Here is a 7907-nt window from a genome sequence, read left to right on the forward strand (position 1 = left end):
ATGCAATTTTTGTTTTTCATCATCAATGGGAAGGTCCAAGGGATACAGTTAACCTGCAGAGGTACATCGGATTGTAAAACTAGTGACACAGGAAACGCTCTAAACATAGACAGTAGGAAGACTCAGTCTTCCTGAACTTAAGTCGGCATTGTGTCTCTTACATTTAATTCCGATGCAATTTCTGTGTTTCATCGTCAATGGGAAGGTCCAAGAGATACATTAACCCTGCAAAGGTGCATCAGAATGTAAAAGTGGTGACAGAGGAAACGCTCAAAACATAGACATTAGGAAGACTCAGTCTTCCTGAACTTAAGTCGGCATTGTGTCTCTTATAGTTAATTCCGATGCAATTTCTGTGTTTCATCGTCAATGGGGAGGTCCAAGGGATACAGTAAACCTGCAGAGGTGCAACGGAATGTAAAACTGGTGACACAGGAAACGATCAAAACATAGACCGTAAGAAGACTCAGTTTTCTTGTACTTACGTCGGCGTTGTGTCTCTTATATTTAATTCCGATGCAATTTCTGTGTTTCATCGTCAATGGGAAGGTCCAAGGGATACAGTAAACCTGCAGAGGTCCATCGGAATGTAAAACTTGTGACACAGGAAATGCTCAAAACATAGACAGTAGGAAGACTCAGTCTTCCTGTACTTAAGTCGGCATTGTGTCTCTTATATTTAATTAGGATGCAATTTCTGTGTTTCATCGTCACTGTGAAGGTCCAAGGGATACAGTAAACCTGTAGAGGTGCATCGGAATGTAAAACTGGTGACACAGGAAACGCTCAAATTATAGACAGTAGCAAGACTCAGTCTTCCTGTACTGAAGTCGGCATTGTGTCTCTTATATTTAATTCCGATGCAATTTCTGTGTTTCATCGTCAATGGGAAGTTCCAAGGGATATAGTAAACCTGTAGAGGTGCATCGGAATGTAAAACTGGTGACACAGGAAACGCTCAAATTATAGACAGTAGCAAGACTCAGTCTTCCTGTACTGAAGTCGGCATTGTGTCTCTTATATTTAATTCCGACGCAATTTCTGTGTTTCATAGTCAATGGGAAGGTCCAAGGGATACAATAAACCTGCAGAGGTGCATCGAAATGTAAAACTAGTGACACAGGAAACGCTCAAAACATAGACAGTAGGAAGACTCAGTCTTCCTGTACTTAAGTCGGCATTGTGTCTCTTATATTTATTTCCGATGAAATTTCTGTATTTCATCGTGAATGGGAAGGTCCAAGGGATATAGTAAACCTGCAGAGGTGCAACGGAAAGTAAAACTGATGACACAGGAAACGCTCAAAACATAGACAGTAGGAAGACTTAGTCTTCTTGTACTTAAGTCGGCATTGTGTCTCTTATATTTACTTCCGATGCAATTTCTGTGTTTCATCGTCACTGTGAAGGTCCAAGGGATACAGTAAACCTGTAGAGGTGCATCGGAATGTAAAACTGGTGACACAGGAAACGCTCAAATTATAGACAGTAGGAAGACTCAGTCTTCCTGTACTTAAGTCGGCATTGTGTCTCTTATATTTAATTCCGATGCAATTTCTGTGTTTCATCGTCAATGGGAAGGTCCAAGGCATACAGTAAACCTGCAGAGGTGCATCAGAATGTAAAACTGGTGACACAGGAAACGCTCAAAACATAGACAGTAGGAAGACTGAGTCTTCCTGTACTTAAGTCGGCATTGTGTCTCTTATATCTAATTCCGATGCAATTTCTGTGTTTCAGCGTCAATGGGGAGGTCCAAGGGATATAGTAAACCTGCAGAGGTGCAACGGAATGTAAAACTAGTGACAGTGGAAACGCTCAAAACGTAGACCGTAAGATGACTCAGTTTTCTTGTACTTAAGTCGGCGTTGTGTCTCTTATATTTAATTCCGATGCAATTTCTGTGTTTCATCCTCAATGGGAAGGTCCAAGGGATACAGTAAACCTGCAGAGGTCCATCGGAATGTAAAATTTGTGACACAGGAAACGCTCAAAACATAGACGGTAGGAAGACTCAGTCTTCCTGTACTTAAGTCGGCATTGTGTCTCTTATATTTAATTTCGATGCAATTTGTGTGTTTCATCGTCACTGTGAAGGACCAAGGGATACAGTAAACCTGTAGAGGTGCATCGGAATGTAAAACTGGTGACACAGGAAACGCTCAAATTATAGACGGTAGGAACACTCATTCTTCCTGTACATATGTCGGCATTGTGTCTTTCATATTTAATTCCGATGCAATTTCTGTGTTTCATCGTCAATGGGAAGGTCCAAGGGATACAGTAAACCTGCAGAAGTGCATCAGAATGTAAAACTGGTGACACAGGAAACGGTCAAAACATAGATAGTAGGAAGACTCAGTCTTCCTGTACTTAAGTCGCCATTGTGTCTCTTATATTTAATTCCGATGCAATTTCTGTGTTTCATCGTCAATGGGAAAGTCCAAGGGAAACAGTAAACCTGCAGAGCTGCATCGGAAAGTAAAACTGATGACACAGGACACGCTCATAACATAGACAGTGGGAAGACTTATTCGTCCTGTACTTAAGTCGGCATTGTGTCTCTTATATTTAATTCCGATGCAATTTCTGTGTTTCATCGTCACTGTGAAGGTCCAAGGGATACAGTAAACCTGCAGAGGTGCTTCGGAATGTAAAACTAGTGACACAGGAAACGCTCAAAACATAGAGAGAAGGGAGACTCAGTCTTCCCGTACTTAAGTCGGCATTGTGTCTCTTATATTTAATTCCGATGCAATTTCTGTGTTTCATCGTCAATGGGAAGGTCCAAGGGATACAGTAAACCTACAGAGGTGCATCGGAATGTAAAACTCGTGACACAGGAAACGCTCAAAACATAGACAGTAGGAAGACTCAGTCTTCCTGTACTTAAGTCGGCATTGTGTCTCTTATATACAATTCCGATGCAATTTCTGTGTTTCATCGTCAATGGGAAGGTCGAAGGGATACAGTAAACCTGCAGAGGTGCATCGGAAAGTAAAACTGATGACACAGGACACGCTCAAAACATAGACAGTAGGAAGATTTAATCTTCCTGTACTTAAGTCGGTATTGTGTCTCTTATATTTAATTCCGATGCAATTTCTGTGTTTCGTCGTCACTGTGAGGTCCGAGGGATACAGTCAACCTTTAGAGGTGCATCGGAATGTAAAACTAGTGACACAGGAAACGCTCAAATTATAAACAGTAGGAAGACTCAGTCTAACTGTACTAAAGTCGGCATTGTGTCTCTTATATTTAATTCCGATGCAATTTCTGTGTTTCATCGTCAATGGGAAGGTCCAAGGGATACAGTAAACCTGCAAAGGTGCATCAGAATGTAAAACTGGTGACACAGGAAACGCTCAAAACTTACACAGTCGGAAGACTGAGTCTTCCTGTACTTAAGTCGGCATTGTGTCTCTTATATTTAATTCCTATGCAATTTCTGTGTTTCAGCGTCAATGGGGAGGTCCAAGGGATACAGTAAACCTGCAGAGGTCCATCGGAATGTAAAATTTGTGACACAGGAAACGCTCAAAACATAGACGGTAGGAAGACTCAGTCTTCCTGTACTTAAGTCGGCATTGTAACTCCTATATTTAATTTCGATGCAATTTGTGTGTTTCATCGCCTATGGGAAGGTCCAGGGGATGCAGTAAACCTGCAGAGGTGCATCGGAATGTAAAACTGGTGACACAGGAAACGCTCAAAACATTGACTGTAAGATGACTGTTTTCTTGTGCTTAAGTCGGCATTGTGTCTTTTATATTTAATTCCGATGCAATTTCTGTGTTTCATCGTCACTGTGAAGGTCCAAGGGATACAGTAAACCTGTAGAGTTGCATCGGAATGTAAAACTGGTGACACAGGAAACGCTCATATTATAGGCAGTAGGAAGGCTCATTCTTCCTGTACTTAAGTCGGCATTGTGTCTCTAATATTTAATTACCATGCAATTTCTGTGTTTCATCGTCAATGGGAAGGTCCAAGGGATACAGTAAACCTGCAGAGGTGCATCAGAATGTAAAACTGGTGACACAGGAAACGCTCAAAACATAGACAGTAGGAAGACTCAGTCTTCCTGTATTTAAGTCGGCATAGTGCCTCTTATATTTAATACCGATGCAATTTCTGTTTTTCATCATCATTGGGAAGGTCCAAGGGATACAGTTAACCTGCAGAGGTACATCGGATTGTAAAACTAGTGACACAGGAAACGCTCTAAACATAGACAGTAGGAAGACTCAGTCTTCCTGAACTTAAGTCGGCATTGTGTCTCTTACATTTAATTCCGATGCAATTTCTGTGTTTCCTCGTCAATGGGAAAGACCAAGGGATACAGTAAACCTGCAGAGGTGCATCGGAATGTAAAAGTGGTGAAACAGGAAACGCTCAAATTATAGACAATGGGAAGACTCAGCTTCCTGTACTTAAGTCCTCATTGTGTCTCTTATATTTAATTCCGATGAAATTTCTGTGTTTCATCGTCAATGGGAAGGATCAAGAGATACAGTAAACCTGCAGAGGTGCATCAGAATGTAAAACTGGTGACAGAGGAAACGCTCAAAACATAGACATTAGGAAGACTCAGTCTTCCTGTACTTAAGTCGGCATTGTGTCTCTTATATTTAATTCCGATGCAATTTCTGTGTTTCATCGTCAATGGGGAGGTCCAAGGGATACAGTAAACCTGCAGAGGTGCAACGGAATGTAAAACTAGTGGCACAGGAAACGCTCAAAACATAGACCGTAAGAAGACTCAGTTTTCTTGTACTTACGTCGGCGTTGTGTCTCTTATATTTAATTCCGATGCAATTTCTGTGTTTCATCGTCAATGGGAAGGTCCAAGGGATACAGTAAACCTGCAGAGGTCCATCGGAATGTAAAACTTGTGACACAGGAAATGCTCAAAACATAGACAGTAGGAAGACTCAGTCTTCCTGTACTTAAGTCGGCATTGTGTCTCTTATATTTAATTCCGACGCAATTTCTGTGTTTCATCGTCAATGGGAAGGTCCAAGGGATACAGTAAACCTGCAGAGGTGCATCGAAATGTAAAACTAGTGACACAGGAAACGCTCAAAACATAGACAGTAGGAAGACTCAGTCTTCCTGTACTTAAGTCGGCATTGTGTCTCTTACATTTAATTCCGATGCAATTTCTGTGTTTCATCGTCAATGGGAAAGTCCAAGGGATACAGTAAACCTGCATAGGTGCATCGGAATGTAAAACTGGTGACACAGGAAACGCTCAAAACATAGACAGTAGGAAGACTCAGTCTTCCTGTACTTAAATCGGCATTGTGTCTCTTATATTTATTTCCGATGGAATTTCTGTGTTTCATCGTGAATGGGAAGGTCCAAGGGATATAGTAAACCTGCAGAGGTGCATCAAAAAGTAAAACTGATGACACAGGACACGCTCAAAGCATAGACAGTAGGAAGACTTAGTCTTCCTGTACTTAAGTCGGCATTGTGTCTCTTATATTTAATTCCGATTCAATTTCTGTGTTTCATCGTCACTGTGAAGGTCCGAGGGATACAGTCAACCTGTAGAGGTGCATCGGAATGTAAAACTGGTGACACAGGAGACGCTCAAATTATAGACAGTAAGAAGACTCAGCTTCCTGTACTTAAGTCCTCAATGTGTCTCTTATATTTAATTCCGATGAAATTTCTGTGTTTCATCGTCAATGGGAAGGTCCAAGAAATACAGTAAACCTGCAGAGGTGCATCTGAATGTAAAACTGGTGACACAGGAAACGCTCAAAACATAGACATTAGGAAGACTCAGTCTTCCTGTACTTAAGTCGGCATTGTGTCTCTTATATTTAATTAGGATGCAATTTCTGTGTTTCATCGTCACTGTGAAGGTCCAAGGGATACAGTAAACCTGTAGAGGTGCATCGGAATGTAAAACTGGTGACACAGGAAACGCTCAAATTATAGACAGTAGGAAGACTCAGTCTTCCTGTACTTAAGTCGGCATTGTGTCTCTTACATTTAATTCCGATGCAATTTCTGTGTTTCATCGTCAATGGGAAAGTCCAAGGGATACAGTAAACCTGCATAGGTGCATCGGAATGTAAAACTAGTGACACAGGAGACGCTCAAAACATAGACAGTAGGAAGACTCAGTCTTCCTGTACTTAAATCGGCATTGTGTCTCTTATATTTATTTCCGAAGGAATTTCTGTGTTTCATCGTGAATGGGAAGGTCCAAGGGATATAGTAAACCTGCAGAGGTGCATCGGAAAGTAAAACTGATGACACAGGACACGCTCAAAGCATAGACAGTAGGAAGACTTAGTCTTCCTGTAGTTAAGTCGGCATTGTGTCTCTTATATTTAATTCCGATGCAATTTCTGTGTTTCATCGTCAATGGGGAGGTCCAAGGGATACAGTAAACCTGCAGATGTCCATCGGAATGTAAAACTTGTGACACAGGAAATGCTCAAAACATAGACAGTAGGAAGACTCAGTCTTCCTGTACGTAAGTCGGCATTGTGTCTCTTATATTTAATTCCGATGCAATTTCTGTGATTCATCGTCATTGGGAAGGTCCAAGGGATACAGTAAACCTGTAGAGGTGCATCGGAATGTAAAACTGGTGACACAGGAAACGCTCAAAATATAGACAGTAGGAAGACTTATTCTTCCTGTACTTAAGTCGGCATTGTGTCTCTCATATTTAATTCCGATGCAATTTCTGTGTTTCATCGTCAATGGGAAGGTCCAAGGGATACAGTAAACCTGCAGAAGTGCATCAGAATGTAAAACTGGTGACACAGGAAACGCTCAAAACATAGATAGTAGGAAGATTCGGTCTTCGTGTACTTAAGTCGGCATTGTGTCTTTTATATTTAATTCCGATGCAATTTCTGTGTTTCATCGTCAATGGGAAGGTCCGAGGGATACAGTAAACCTGCATAGGTACATCGGAATGTAAAACTAGTGACACAGGAAACGCTCAAAACATAGACAGTAGGAAGACTCAGTCTTCCTGTACTTAAGTCGGCATTGTGTGTCTTACATTTAATTCCGATGCAATTTCTGTGTTTCATCGTCAATGGGAAAGTCCAAGGGATACAGTAAACCTGCAGAGGTGCATCGGAAAGTAAAACTGATGACACAGGACACGCTCATAACATAGACAGTAGGAAGACTTAGTCTTCCTGTACTTAAGTCGGCATTGTGTCTCTTATATTTAATTCCGATGCAATTTTTGTGTTTCATCGTCACTGTGAAGGTCCAAGGGATACAGTAAACCTGCAGAGGTGCTTCGGAATGTAAAACTAGTGACACAGGAAACGCTCAAAACATAGACAGAAGGAAGACTCAGTCTTCCTGTACTTATGTCGGCATTGTGTCTCTTATATTTAATTCCGATGCAATTTCTGTGTTTCATCGTCAATGGGAAGGTCCAAGGGATACAGTAAACCTGCAGAGGTGCATCGGAATGTAAAACTCGTGACACAGGAAACGCTCATAACATAGACAGTAGGAAGACTCAGTCTTCCTGTACTGAAGTCGGCATTGTGTCTCTTATATTTATTTCCGATGAAATTTCTGTATTTCATCGTGAATGGGAAGGTGCAAGGGATACAGTAAACCTGTAGAGGTGCATCGGAATGTAAAACTGGTGACACAGGAAACGCTCAAATTATAGACAGTACGAAGACTCAGTCTTCCTGTACTTAAGTCGGCATTGTGTCTCTTATATTTAATTCCGACGCAATTTCTGTGTTTCATCGTCAATGGGAAGGTCCAAGGGATACAGTAAACCTGCATAGGTGCATCGGAATGTAAAACTGGTGACACAGGAAACGCTCAAAACATAGACAGTAGGAAGACTCAGTCTTCCTGTACTTAAATCGGCATTGTGTCTCTTATATTTATTTCCG

The sequence above is a fragment of the Schistocerca nitens genome, chromosome 3 (genome assembly GCF_023898315.1).
Source record: "Schistocerca nitens isolate TAMUIC-IGC-003100 chromosome 3, iqSchNite1.1, whole genome shotgun sequence".
NCBI classification, from domain to species: domain Eukaryota; kingdom Metazoa; phylum Arthropoda; class Insecta; order Orthoptera; family Acrididae; genus Schistocerca; species Schistocerca nitens.